Here is a 14438-nt window from a genome sequence, read left to right on the forward strand (position 1 = left end):
ATTTTAAAAGCAAGAAATGATGACGAGAATTTGTCACTACAAACAATTTTCCGATTGTATCACTTGTTTTTCAGATGTAAGGATAAAATAAAATATTATTTTCCACATATTGCAACACAATAAGAAGATTCTTATATATCTTGTATTTAAGGGTTCCTACATTAAGTTTCAAAACGATTTCATTCATTTGGATAAAAAGTAGACGTAATGCTGATTAGCAACCGTCCAGTTTTGATCATTAGTTATCTAGGGAAAAGAATATATAACAAATCCAATGCACCAATTTTCACAAAATGGCCTGCCTATTCATTTTCATCTTATCAAATTTCTCGTTATCAAGAACCTATATTTTCTCATCAGTTTTTATAGTTGCTATATTTTATGGTTATCGAAATTTCGATTAAACCATCTGAATTTTAATCTAATCTTTCTAACTGAAAATTTCGAATGAATGGCGATTTCACGACTTAATTTTCCCGAACAAGGATCCGATATCGATCTGTAAAGACCCCTAAATATCCCGTATTCCTTGTAGTCATCCTCATTTGATTTCATCCTATTCCCGACACATTCATATGCATGTACGGCAATGATCTTCCCACTGTTTGATTATGGATTTATTCAGCTGCGTAGGCAGGGGGTCAGTTAATAGGATTTATGGGCTTGTTTTTCGAGGAAGTATGGAATTTGACCCTTACTTGATAGTCATCCCATGTCGAGATTATATTGTGTAAGTTTACCAAGTTCCTCGTCTCCATTGAAAAATTTTTCCGGCCTCGGAGAAGGGCATACGCTTTCACTTTCATCTCGTGACAGAATATTTCTTGGGGCATCTAACTCCCAGCGTGTCCTTCCTTGAAGTAGATGATCGAAATATTCAGAAGAGATAATATATTGGTTTTAATTATAGCATTTTCAAGAAATTTCATCAACATTTGATGAAAATTACAATTAGTTTGGCGTCCTTGAACCTGAGATCCTAACTAAATGAGATGGTTCGTATCACATATCTTCGATGTGGAATTTTCACAATTTTCTCCAACTGAATCGATGGTCCTCACAAATTTCACATAATAAAACACACCATGGAACATGGTTCAGGTTTAAGTACCTCCTGGTAATAAGGATTCGATGAGAGAACTCAATTTACAAGAGTTATAAACAACAGAAAAATAATCGAATACAAACTGAAACTGAATTATTTCAGGCGAGTGAAAAAGACTTCGGCTCTTACGAAGTTTTCCTACCTCAATGTGCGGGATTCGTTTCGAGATTGAGGCAATTTTTCAGGACGAATAGTAAAAGATAGGATATTTTGAGTGGCCCACTTAAATGAAACGGCTGGTATATAAGCAACGCCGTCAATATCGAAGAGATTCGATTATTCGCTTCTCCCATGTCTGCTCTGTCCTCGCCACTGCAAGAACACACGAATGATGCAGAAAAAACGACTAGATGACGTTTCGAATTGATCAATTCGATATAATTTTTTTCGTTGCCGGTAGCACTTGAAATAATCTGCCCCACAAGAGTTAGGGATATCGTATTCAATCGTTTTTAAAAGCATGTAATCTTCGAGAAAATCGCTGTAAAATCATTCAAAACTCAATAACAACTTGAATCTATCCAATACAAATCAGTATGAGACATTTCGTCAATCTGGTCGCCTTTTTTCTGAAGTTTGATTCTTTGCATATGCTTCATGAATGTTCTTATTTTGAAATGAAGGCAGTTTATCAACGGCTTCGAAACGAGTTTTCTGAAAATGCCAAGACGTAAATTAACAAACGCTGAGGCTAATAGGGCTTTCGGAATGCTACAGGGTGGCCTAACTCAGGTTGTTGTAGCGCAAAGGCTCCATGTCAGCCAAAGTGTGATTTCTCGACTTTGGAATAGGTTCAGGGAGACAGGTTCCGTGTTGGAAAGACGAAGGCTTGGTGGGCGACGAAAAACAACACCTGCTCAGGATCGTTTCATCACCGGCGAGAAGAAACCCTACATCTACGTGTAGAATGCTACGGAATACTCTGCAAAATGCAGATGGGGTCCAAGTTTCCATCGAAACCATCAGACGACGTTTGAGAGGGGTGAATCTAGGTTCTAGACGTTCATTGAGAGGAGTTCCATTAACACGTGACCATAAGCGTCAAAGACTGGAATGGGCAAGGCAGCATATCAATTGGAACGATCAATGGCGTAGTGTCCTTTTCACTGATGAATCCAGATATGGACGATTTTCAGATTCTCGAAGAATAAGGGTATGGACAATCCCACGCATACCCCGTAATCGTCGCTATGTCCAAGAAGTCCATCCATTCCGAGGGGGTAGTGTTATGGTATGGGCCGGGATATGTTTCAACGGTCGCACAGATCTACACATTTGTCCTGGGAATATGACCGCCTTACACTATAGGGAGCATGTCATTGACAATGTTGTGGCAAATTTTCACGCTGCTATTGGTGAAACTTTTCAATTTCTAGACGATAACGCTAGACCGCACCCTGCAGCCATAGTTGAGAATGCGCGCGAGGAGCTTGGTATTCCACATTCACCAATACCTCCGCACTCACCAGATTTGAATTGCATATAACATGCATGGGATATGCTCCAAAGAAGATTAGATAATCATCAACCTACCCCAGAATCCTTAAATGATCTGACAGAGCTTCTGCCCTGTTTATGGAACCAAATTCCTCAAGAAATGTTCAACAACCTCGTGTGTAGTATGCAAAGAAGATGTCAAGCTGTTATTGATGCCCGTGGAGGCCATACATTGTATTGATACTCTTAAAATGCTTGAATTCTTTGGGAATAAAATTTCGTTATTTTACTCGATTTTTCTTAACCAGCCTGTATACGCTGCAGACCTACAGGCTAAAATTAATTTGCAACTTGAAATCATATTAATATGAATTTTCATCACAAGAATCCTATATTTTTTTGCAATTTAAGTCAATATCCCTAACTCATGCGGAGCTGTTTATTTCCTCGAATGGGTATCATATGTTAATCATAACATTCCAGAAATTTTCAAAGAATAATTTAACAATTTGAAAGACTCAGACGAATTCGGTGAGCTCTCCATCAAAAAACGTGCTCGGTTTGAAAGAACTTCAATGTTCTCCATCGAATCATAATCAGTCCGAACCGAATTATGTTTTTGCTGCCTGATCAATTCGGAAGAGGAAAATCTGTGATCATGTTCGTTCTGCAGGTATAAATCAATATTATCACACGATGGAGAACAATCTAATTCCTATTTCCGCGCGTCCTGCAGCAGCAGCAGCTTTATATTATTCGTTCCAATCCGACACATTTCCAGTTTTTCCTTTCCGGAATGCACTTCAAAATAATTGAGCACGACCCGTTCCGGTCTGGTGCTTGCGTGAATGAATCGGTATAACCGCAAATGACAGAAGACCACTAAGAATTCACTTATCCATCCATCGATTTCGGTAATCAATAGAATAGCTTTGTCAACACCACGGCAGCCGGGGCTCTTTCGCACGACAAGGCTGAGAGGCTGTCTTCGACCCCATTTTATATGTTAAGCCGGCTTCAGACGTGTTCCGTTTATGTGGACTCAGCAAATTTGCATCCCATTGATTTCTATTAAGAGCATTCCCCAGAACTTCTGCCGTTCAAGAAGGAAATCTATCCACAATAGAATTATGTTTTGAGAAAGATGAATTCGAAGAGGCCCGTCAGGTTCATTCTTCGTCCCTCATTTCCATAAATTGAGTCAATGCGTTGAAAAAGCAATGGCAGCTTTTTTTTTTCTTCGTCCCCTTCGCAGGTCTTGTTCCGTCGAATAAACGAACATTCACTCAACACGAGGGCTCTGAAGGACTCAATCTACGTCGACTAGATCGGTGCTCCATTCGAGTATCCATAAATATTCCTATCCGAATGAAAACAGACATTCTGATTTGAAAACAATTTTCGAGTCGACGTGGACATAGAAATGAGCTGACAGCTGACTATGAATGCCATAAAAAAAGCTTCAATATTTCAACAGTTCTAAAGAAAATTTGGGGAGCAAATGGTAGACATTCTTCAAAAATTCAAAGTTCAAAAATATTTGTCTTCGAGAAGGCTCTGATATCTCAAGAATGGAGACATAATTCAAGACGAGTCTAGATATTCAATGAATACAAATGTGAAAGACTTGAATATGCTGCTGTAGATCTATTAATGTTCTCAAAGCACCGTTTGGCAGTCAAACAGGTGCTCCACGAATCTTTGTACGAGTTTAATCTCTACTCATTAAGATATCCTAATGAAAAAAAAGTCAATTTGTTTCTTATAGGTTAGATTAAGGTTATCCTATCATTGAAAAGTTCAAGAGGTTCATCATGGTGGTAGCTCTATAAGAATTATTAGATCTTCACCACATTCAATGGGGTTGCCAGTAGTCTTAAACCAACATGGCGTTGATTTTGCTCCAAAAATTGATATTCAGGTATTCATGAATAAATTATCGGCATATCCAGAACTCGCATCGAATTTTATCGGCATGTTATCTTAGCTAGACAGGAACTATCTGTCAAAAACCATGTATCGAAGCAAAAATACTCCCGAATAATTTTTTTACGAGTGCCGTAAAGCAGGGAAATTATATTTCTATTGTAGGCTACGGGGTCTTCATAAAACGAACCATAAAAGCTCAAATTAAAAAGGACCCTTTCCAGATACGAAATTCAGAACTAGGAGAAGTCATAAATTCGGCGATCGTAAAAACTTCGCGCAATTAAATATGTGTAAAATCTATAAACGCGAGTTTGAAATTGAAATTTCACTTGCAGGTAGCCCGTATAACATGTACAAAATAGATTAGCTCTGTATAAAGGTACGCCATGTTATTCTGGATGGTGAAAAGTTCATTCGCCTTCAGAATATGATGGATCGAGCCAGAAAGGAGCTATAATATTTGCTAGAAAGGAAGCCATATGAAAAGGAGTTTTCAGGTTATAAAACATGCGAATATGAATTGCTGCTTCAGATGCGAGCTGAATTCACCGAACTAGGGACATCCCTTTCCTCTACTCTTTGATATGGCAAATATATACACAAGGATGTACCATAATTAAAAAAACATCAGCTTCGTCCCGATATCATTGGTTTCACTGCAGTTGAAGAGGGAAACGGTATATTTTAACCCCCTCAAAGAACTGGATATCTGTTCTCTATAATCATGTATTCTGATTTCCGCATTTCCGTTCCTCAAACCGTTTTGATTCAACAACCATTTATGATGACAATTTTCTGATTCTCTTATACCGTGTGTCATCTAGGAATAGCCAGCTTCAAGCGAAGAAGCTGGCATCTAATCTTAGATATTCATGAATCAAAAGCTTGGACGTCATCATTCATACTTCAAGTGGCATCGACCAAAATATATCTCTTTCTAGAATCTTGACCAGGCTTCCAATTCAACCTATCCCTAGTTCAATTTCAGGTCATTTGGCAGGTTTGAATTATGCATCTTTTGCTGGATATACTAACTGCCAAATGTCACGACAGTATCAATGTCTCAATTTCCACTATTAAGAACAGCAAAATTAAGACGCATGTAAATGCAAATGTTCCAACAAAATTCTACACGAGACCCGGTCTAAAACAGAATTATAATGGATACTCCAGCTCCCTACACAGAGTTTTCCAATTATGACGCCGAATTTTTCACCTCTCAAATTAAAAAAAAAACTCGAGATGGAATGTTTTCGCGTAAAATACAAACTCAGCGCAACACTTCATACAAGAAATGGATCCAAATGAAGTTTTTCGTACCTCCCGAGAGGCGAACATAAAAATTACAAGAGGTAGCCGAACTAACTTTCCATTTCCATGTCGTTTCCAAGACGCAGCACATAAGGAATTTTCTTATGGGAGAGAAACTCTCGGGTGGGCAGATATATCCTGCTTTTCTGTGTGCGAGGTAGCAAAAAATATTGAAATGATTCGATTATCCCGTATCCGTGAGGAATATAAATAAAGGAAGCACATTCCTGGTACATCCAGCCCATGCTTCATCATTATTTGATGAAGCTGGATAATTTTCTTTCTAGACCACTCAACGTCCGATGCGCAAAAGTTCCCCATTCCTGTCATCTGTATTCAGTAGGGGACCTCTGATATTACCAAACAGGTCAAGTTTCAGACAGGAACATATCCCATTTTATTCTCTTTTTCCACTTTTCCCAGACTATCGGAGATTTATTTTTCAGTTATGATCGTATATTTCACCAATTCCTCTGGATTAATTTACCGTTCGATGCAGTTGGAATCGGAAACGAAGCCGGTTTTTTTTAGATACCGAAGTCGACAAATACTACGCTCCTCAGAGATTTTCGTCAACAATTTTCATTTCCACCTTCGCAGTGAAAAACTGAATATGTTAGTTTATGTACGTTAAACAGGCAGATGTTACCACAAAAATATGTTCAAAGATTTCTCCTGAAGAAAGAAGACATACCCATACTTCTGAATTTCATCTAACATATGATGGTAAAAGTAACTTTATGAAAACTACTAGGAAATAAAGATCGAAGCACACATTCAGCACCAATTATGAAGACATTTTTTCATCATTATCAATTTGTAGAATAATCAATATTTCGTTAACTCGATGTCAAAGCAGTAGATCGGGCAGAAAACAAAATTTCTCGTTGCATGAAGCGTCTCACCACACGAGATGTGGGCAGCTATGTTCAGTTCATATTAATCAGCTAGTTAATTGAGAAAGCGGCTAGGACGGACTGTCAAATCAAGTTTAGTGCCAGAATTATCAGACTGTTCCGACATCGCCTTTCTCCACGGTTAATAAGTCCCAAGATCAAGTTTCAGCATGATACAATCTAATTGATTACCTTGCATTCGGTATTGAGACATCGTTTCAGATCGAAACGGGCTAGTTGAAGCTAAACAATATTTGAAAAGAAAAACGAATTGAGTGAATGGGAAGAATTGAATATTCTTCCAATAATAAGACCACAATTCGAGAATATTATTCGATGTTTCGGAGGAAGTTGTTCATCAACTTTCAATTGAAACACACAAAAAACATCAAAATTATTATTTCTTCAATGAGGTGCTTTTCATTTTATTTTTCTGAACGAGCGAAATAAACGATAACCAACCACAATTTCTTCATCAATATTCTTTCTGCAAAATATCCGATGTTTTCAAAAACTCAACCTTGTTTTAAATATTCTCTTCATTCTTGGCGTCATGGTTTTTTGAAATTAGAAGGCTTTGGATAAATAACTGAGAAATTAAAGTATTGAAGATACATTTTCAGGTCACGAACAGAATTCAGTGGCTGTTTTTATGTTCGAACGTGATTTGAGTGACGGCGAAAACAATTAAAAGACTTCAAGTGAATCACTTATTCGGACGATACGAGAACCATAAAGTTTCCGACATAACTGTTTGTTGAGTATATCTGTTCTGTGATAATTTCAACGGAAGTGGAACAGGAAACTCTCGTGCAACATTTATATGTTCATAAGGTTTAGTGGCAGAACCTAGCGCCTGTTTTCTAACGACCAGACTATTAAACTTCAACGTATAACTCCATCTTCGGAACCAAAGTTCCAAAGCCAAAAATTTCTAGTAAGCAAAGCCGGGATTAAATTTCAACTATATTTATTTCAACTATATTTATACGAATAAGCGGAAACACTACGTCGCGGCGAAAGCGTTCGGTCTTGAGGAAGTTTTAACTGAACCCAACTTTTTGGGAATTTTTCGAAGGTCAGATTTCGAGTAGTTTTTCTTCCAGGATAATTATCGTAGATTTAAATATGATACATATTCTGATAGAGCAATTCATCTAGTTATAAATCTGAAAAGTTCACCCATCTCGGCGCAACCGTTCGGTCTTGACGAATTCTTAACTGAACCCAACATTTTGGGAATTTTTCGAAGGTCAGCTTTCGAGTAATTTTTCTTTCAGGATAATTCTCGTAGATTTAAATGTGATACACATTCTGATAGAGCAATTCATCTAGTTATACATCTGAGAAGTTCAACCATCTCGGCGCAAACGTTCGGTCTTGAGAAAGTTTTAACTGAACCCAACTTTTTGGGAAGGTCAGCTTTCGAGTAGTATTTCTTCTGGGATAATTATCCAAGATCTAGATATGATACATATTCTGAAAATGCAATACTTCTAGTAATGAATCTGAGAAGTTCATATATCTCGGCGGAACCGTTCGGTATTGACGAATTCTCAAGTGAAATTTGAAATTTTTTGAAAAATGCCCTTTCCAAGATAAAAAACAGAACGAAGGAAGATAGGATTTTGAAACTGCACACCATAGATTCGACGTGTTCGAAAACCTTTATTTTCATACCAAAATCTCGAATATCTGGCTCTGTTTAGAAGAAAATAATTTTTTTTGTTTTTCCACTTTTCATTTTCGAGTTGACTTCGAAGGGTTCTCTGGAGTGCAATTCTCTATTGAATCATCAACTGTTTGGTTTTCTAGAATCTTCACAACAAATTCCATGCACTCCATATCCAAGGACAGTAATAGAACATCCTGATTTTTAGACAGAGTAGCAAATAGATCATTTTAGGGGGGTCTAACCCCTTGCTCATTTTTGACCCAAAAAATCGAAATTTTCGAAATCGAGTTTTTGTGCTAGGGTGGAAGCCTAGACAACGCTGATTATATAACCGGAAATCCCAATTGGATCAGACGAATATAACAGGAGATATCGCAGATTGAAAATTGCAAATTTTCGAAAAATGCCATTTCCAAGATGAAAATCTAAACGAACGGAGATAGGCTTTCGAAATTACTTGCAATGGATTCAGCGTGTTCGAAAACCTATATTTTCATACCAAACTTTCCAATATATGACACTGTTTAGGAGAAAATAATTTTTTTTGTTTTTCCACTTTTCATTTTCGAGTTGACTTCGAAGAGCCCTCTGGAGTGCAATTCTCTATTGAAGCATCAACTTTTTGGTTATCTAGAATCTCCGAAACAAATTCTATGCATTCCATATCCTAAGACACTTATAGAACATCCTGATTTTTAGACAGAGTAGCAAATAGGTCATTTTAGGGGGGTCTAACCCCTTGCTCATTTTTGACCCAAAAAATCGAAATTTTCGAAATCGAGTTTCTGTGCTAGGGTGGAAGCCTAGGCAACGCTGATTATATAACCGGAAATCCCAATTGGATCAGACGAATATAACAGGAGATATCGCAGATTGAAAATTGCAAATTTTTGAAAAATGCCATTTCCGAGATGAAAATCTAAACGAACGGAGATAGGCTTTCGAAATTACTTGCAATGGATTCAGCGTGTTCGAAAACCTATATTTTCATACCAAACTTTCCAATATATGACACTGTTTAGGAGAAAATAATTTTTTTTGTTTTTCCACTTTTCATTTTCGAGTTGACTTCGAAGAGCTCTCTGGAGTGCAATTCTCTATTGAATCATCAACTGTTTGGTTTTCTAGAATCTTCACAACAAATTCCATGCACTCCATATCCGAGCACAGTAATAGAACATCCTGATTTTTAGACAGAGTAGCAAATAGGTCATTTTAGGGGGGTCTAACCCCTTGCTCATTTTTGACACAAAAAATCGAAATTTTCGAAATCGAGTTTTTGTGCTAGTGTGGAAGCCTAGACAACGCTGATTATATAACCGGAAATCCCAATTGGATCAGACGAATATAACAGGAGATATCGCAGATTGAAAATTGCAAATTTTCGAAAAATGCCATTTCCAAGATGAAAATCTGAACGAACGGAGATAGGGTTTCGAAATTACTTGCAATGGATTCAGCGTGTTCGAAAACCTATATTTTCATACCAAACTTTCCAATATATGACACTGTTTAGGAGAAAATAATTTTTTTTGTTTTTCCACTTTTCATTTTCGAATTGACTTCGAAGGGCCCTCTGGAGTGCAATTCTCTATTGAAGCATCAACTTTTTGGTTATCTAGAATCTCCGAAACAAATTCTATGCATTCCCTATCCTAAGACACTAATAGAACATCCTGATTTTCAGACAGAGTAGCAAATATGTCATTTTAGGGGGGTCTAACCCCTTGCTCATTTTTGACCTAAAAAATCGAGATTTTCGAAATCGAGTTTTTGTGCTTGAGTGGAAGCCTAGGCAACGCTGATTATATAACCGGAAATCCCAATTGGATCAGACGAATATAACAGGAGATATCGCAGATTGAAATTTGCAATTTTTCGAAAAATGCCATTTCCAAGATGAAAATCTAAACGAAGGGAGATAGGCTTTCGAAATTGCTCGCAATAGATTCAGCGTGTTCGAAAACCTATATTTTCATACCAAAATCTCAAATATCTGGCTCTGTTTAGGAGAAAAAATTTTTTTTTGTTTTTCCACTTTTCATTTTCGAGTTGACTTCGAAGAGCTCTCTGGAGTGCAATTCTCTATTGAATCATCAACTGTTTGGTTTTCTAGAATCTTCACAACAAATTCCATGCACTCCATATCCGAGGACAGTAATAGAACATCCTGATTTTTAGACAGAGTAGCAAATAGGTCATTTTAGGGGGGTCTAACCCCTTGCTCATTTTTGACCTAAAAAATCGAAATTTTCGAAATCGAGTTTTTGTGCTAGGGTGGAAGCCTAGACAACGCTGATTATATAACCGGAAATCCCAATTGGATCAGACGAATATAACAGGAGATATCGCAGATTGAAAATTGCAAATTTTCGAAAAATGCCATTTCCGAGATGAAAAACTAAACGAACGGAGATAGGCTTTCGAAATTACTTGCAATGGATTCAGCGTGTTCGAAAACCTATATTTTCATACCAAACTTTCCAATATATGACACTGTTTAGGAGAAAATAATTTTTTTTGTTTTTCCACTTTTCATTTTCGAGTTGACTTCGAAGAGCCCTCTGGAGTGCAATTCTCTATTGAAGCATCAACTTTTCGGTTATCTAGAATCTCCGAAACAAATTCTATGCATTCCATATCCTAAGACACTTATAGAACATCCTGATTTTTAGACAGAGTAGCAAATAGGTCATTTTAGGGGGGTCTAACCCCTTGCTCATTTTTGACCCAAAAAATCGAAATTTTCGAAATCGAGTTTCTGTGCTAGGGTGGAAGCCTAGGCAACGCTGATTATATAACCGGAAATCCCAATTGGATCAGACGAATATAACAGGAGATATCGCAGATTGAAAATTGCAAATTTTTGAAAAATGCCATTTCCGAGATGAAAATCTAAACGAACGGAGATAGGCTTTCGAAATTACTTGCAATGGATTCAGCGTGTTCGAAAACCTATATTTTCATACCAAACTTTCCAATATATGACACTGTTTAGGAGAAAATAATTTTTTTTGTTTTTCCACTTTTCATTTTCGAGTTGACTTCGAAGAGCTCTCTGGAGTGCAATTCTCTATTGAATCATCAACTGTTTGGTTTTCTAGAATCTTCACAACAAATTCCATGCACTCCATATCCGAGCACAGTAATAGAACATCCTGATTTTTAGACAGAGTAGCAAATAGGTCATTTTAGGGGGGTCTAACCCCTTGCTCATTTTTGACCCAAAAAATCGAAATTTTCGAAATCGAGTTTTTGTGCTAGTGTGGAAGCCTAGACAACGCTGATTATATAACCGGAAATCCCAATTGGATCAGACGAATATAACAGGAGATATCGCAGATTGAAAATTGCAAATTTTCGAAAAATGCCATTTCCAAGATGAAAATCTGAACGAACGGAGATAGGGTTTCGAAATTACTTGCAATGGATTCAGGGTGTTCGAAAACCTATATTTTCATACCAAACTTTCCAATATATGGCACTGTTTAGGAGAAAATAATTTTTTTTGTTTTTCCACTTTTCATTTTCGAATTGACTTCGAAGAGCCCTCTGGAGTGCAATTCTCTATTGAAGCATCAACTTTTTGGTTATCTAGAATCTCCGAAACAAATTCTATGCATTCCCTATCCTAAGACACTAATAGAACATCCTGATTTTCAGACAGAGTAGCAAATATGTCATTTTAGGGGGGTCTAACCCCTTGCTCATTTTTGACCTAAAAAATCGAGATTTTCGAAATCGAGTTTTTGTGCTTGAGTGGAAGCCTAGGCAACGCTGATTATATAACCGGAAATCCCAATTGGATCAGACGAATATAACAGGAGATATCGCAGATTGAAATTTGCAATTTTTCGAAAAATGCCATTTCCAAGATGAAAATCTAAACGAAGGGAGATAGGCTTTCGAAATTGCTCGCAATAGATTCAGCGTGTTCGAAAACCTATATTTTCATACCAAAATCTCAAATATCTGGTTCTGTTTAGGAGAAAAAAATTGTTTTTGTTTTTCCACTTTTCATTTTCGAGTTGACTTCGAAGAGCTCTCTGGAGTGCAATTCTCTATTGAATCATCAACTGTTTGGTTTTCTAGAATCTTCACAACAAATTCCATGCACTCCATATCCGAGGACAGTAATAGAACATCCTGATTTTTAGACAGAGTAGCAAATAGTTCATTTTAGGGGGGTCTAACCCCTTGCTCATTTTTGACCTAAAAAATCGAAATTTTCGAAATCGAGTTTTTGTGCTAGGGTGGAAGCCTAGACAACGCTGATTATATAACCGGAAATCCCAATTGGATCAGACGAATATAACAGGAGATATCGCAGATTGAAAATTGCAAATTTTCGAAAAATGCCATTTCCAAGATGAAAATCTAAACGAACGGAGATAGGGTTTCGAAATTACATGCAATGGATTTAGCGTGTTCGAAAACCTATATTTTCATACCAAACTTTCCAGTATATGACACTGTTTAGGAGAAAATAATTTTTTTTGTTTTTCCACTTTTCATTTTCGAGTTGACTTCGAAGAGCTCTCTGGAGTGCAATTCTCTATTGAATCATCAACTGTTTGGTTTTCTAGAATCTTCACAACAAATTCCATGCACTCCATATCCGAGGACAGTAATAGAACATCCTGATTTTCAGACAGAGTAGCAAATAGGTCATTTTAGGGGGGTCTAACCCCTCGCTCATTTTTGACCCAAAAAATCGAAATTTTCGAAATCGTGTTTTTGTGCTAGGGTGGAAGCCTAGGCAACGCTGATTATATAACCGGAAATCCCAATTGGATCAGACGAATATAACAGGAGATATCGCAGATTGAAATTTGCAATTTTTCGAAAAATGCCATTTCCAAGATGAAAATCTAAACGAAGGGAGATAGGCTTTCGAAATTGCTCGCAATAGATTCAGCGTGTTCGAAAACCCATATTTTTATACCAAAATCTCAAATATCTGGCTCTGTTTAGGAGAAAATAATTTTTTTTGTTTTTCCACTTTTCATTTTCGAGTTGACTTCGAAGAGCTCTCTGGAGTGCAATTCTCTATTGAATCATCAACTGTTTGGTTTTCTAGAATCTTCACAACAAATTCCATGCACTCCATATCCGAGGACAGTAATAGAACATCCTGATTTTCAGACAGAGTAGCAAATATGTCATTTTAGGGGGTCTAACCCCTTGCTCATTTTTGACCTGAAAAATCGAGATTTTCGAAATCGAGTTTTTATGCTTGGGTGGAAGCCAAGGCAACGCTGATTATATAACCGGAAATCCCAATTGGATCAGACGAATATAACAGGAGATATCGCAGATTGAAATTTGCAATTTTTGAAAAATGCCATTTCCAAGATGAAAATCTAAACGAAGGGAGATAGGCTTTCGAAATTGCTCCCAATAGATTCAGCGTGTTCGAAAATCCATATTTTCATACCAAAATCTCAAATATCTGGCTCTGTTTAGGAGAAAATAATTTTGTCTGTTTTTCCACTTTTCATTTTCGAGTTTACTTCGAAGAGCCCTCTGGAGTGCAATTCTCTATTGAAGCATCAACTTTTTGGTTTTCTAGAATTTCCGAAACAAATTCAATGCATTCCATATCCTAAGACACTAATAGAACATCCTGATTTTCAGACAAATATGTCATTTTAGGGGGGTCTAACCCCTTGCTCATTTTTGACCAAAAAAACCGAGATTTTCGAAATCGCTGATTATCCCATCTTTTTTGGGGTTTTTCGAAGGTCAACTTTCGACACGCGTATCCCCCAGAAAAATTATGGTAGATGTAAATGTGATACATATTCTAAAAAATGAATTTCTACTATAAATAAATATTATAAGAAATACTCCAGTTCACAAAGGGGGGTGGATCATGGCCCCTGTTGAAACCGCCTTTATTCCCTTGTTTTCTTTATATTTAACATCCAGAAATATAACCTCATTGGAGATTATTCATTCTTACGTATGCGTTCGGATTGATAGGAAAACAAACCAACGCCGTTGTTCGAAATGCAAATTTTATACATTTTACTGCTCATTAATCTTGTTAATTAGATTGGAACTACATATACTATCCCCCCTT

At 37.0% G+C, this 14438-nt stretch overlaps 1 protein-coding gene across 2 annotated transcripts in view; it reads right to left on the reverse strand.

Moving 5' to 3' along the window:
- LOC123322236 (hemicentin-2-like) overlaps nt 1-14438 on the reverse strand; it is a 297343-nt gene that overhangs the window by 221899 nt on the left and 61006 nt on the right. The window lies entirely within an intron of this gene.

The sequence above is a fragment of the Coccinella septempunctata genome, chromosome X, assembly GCF_907165205.1.
Source record: "Coccinella septempunctata chromosome X, icCocSept1.1, whole genome shotgun sequence".
NCBI classification, from domain to species: Eukaryota; Metazoa; Arthropoda; class Insecta; order Coleoptera; family Coccinellidae; genus Coccinella; species Coccinella septempunctata.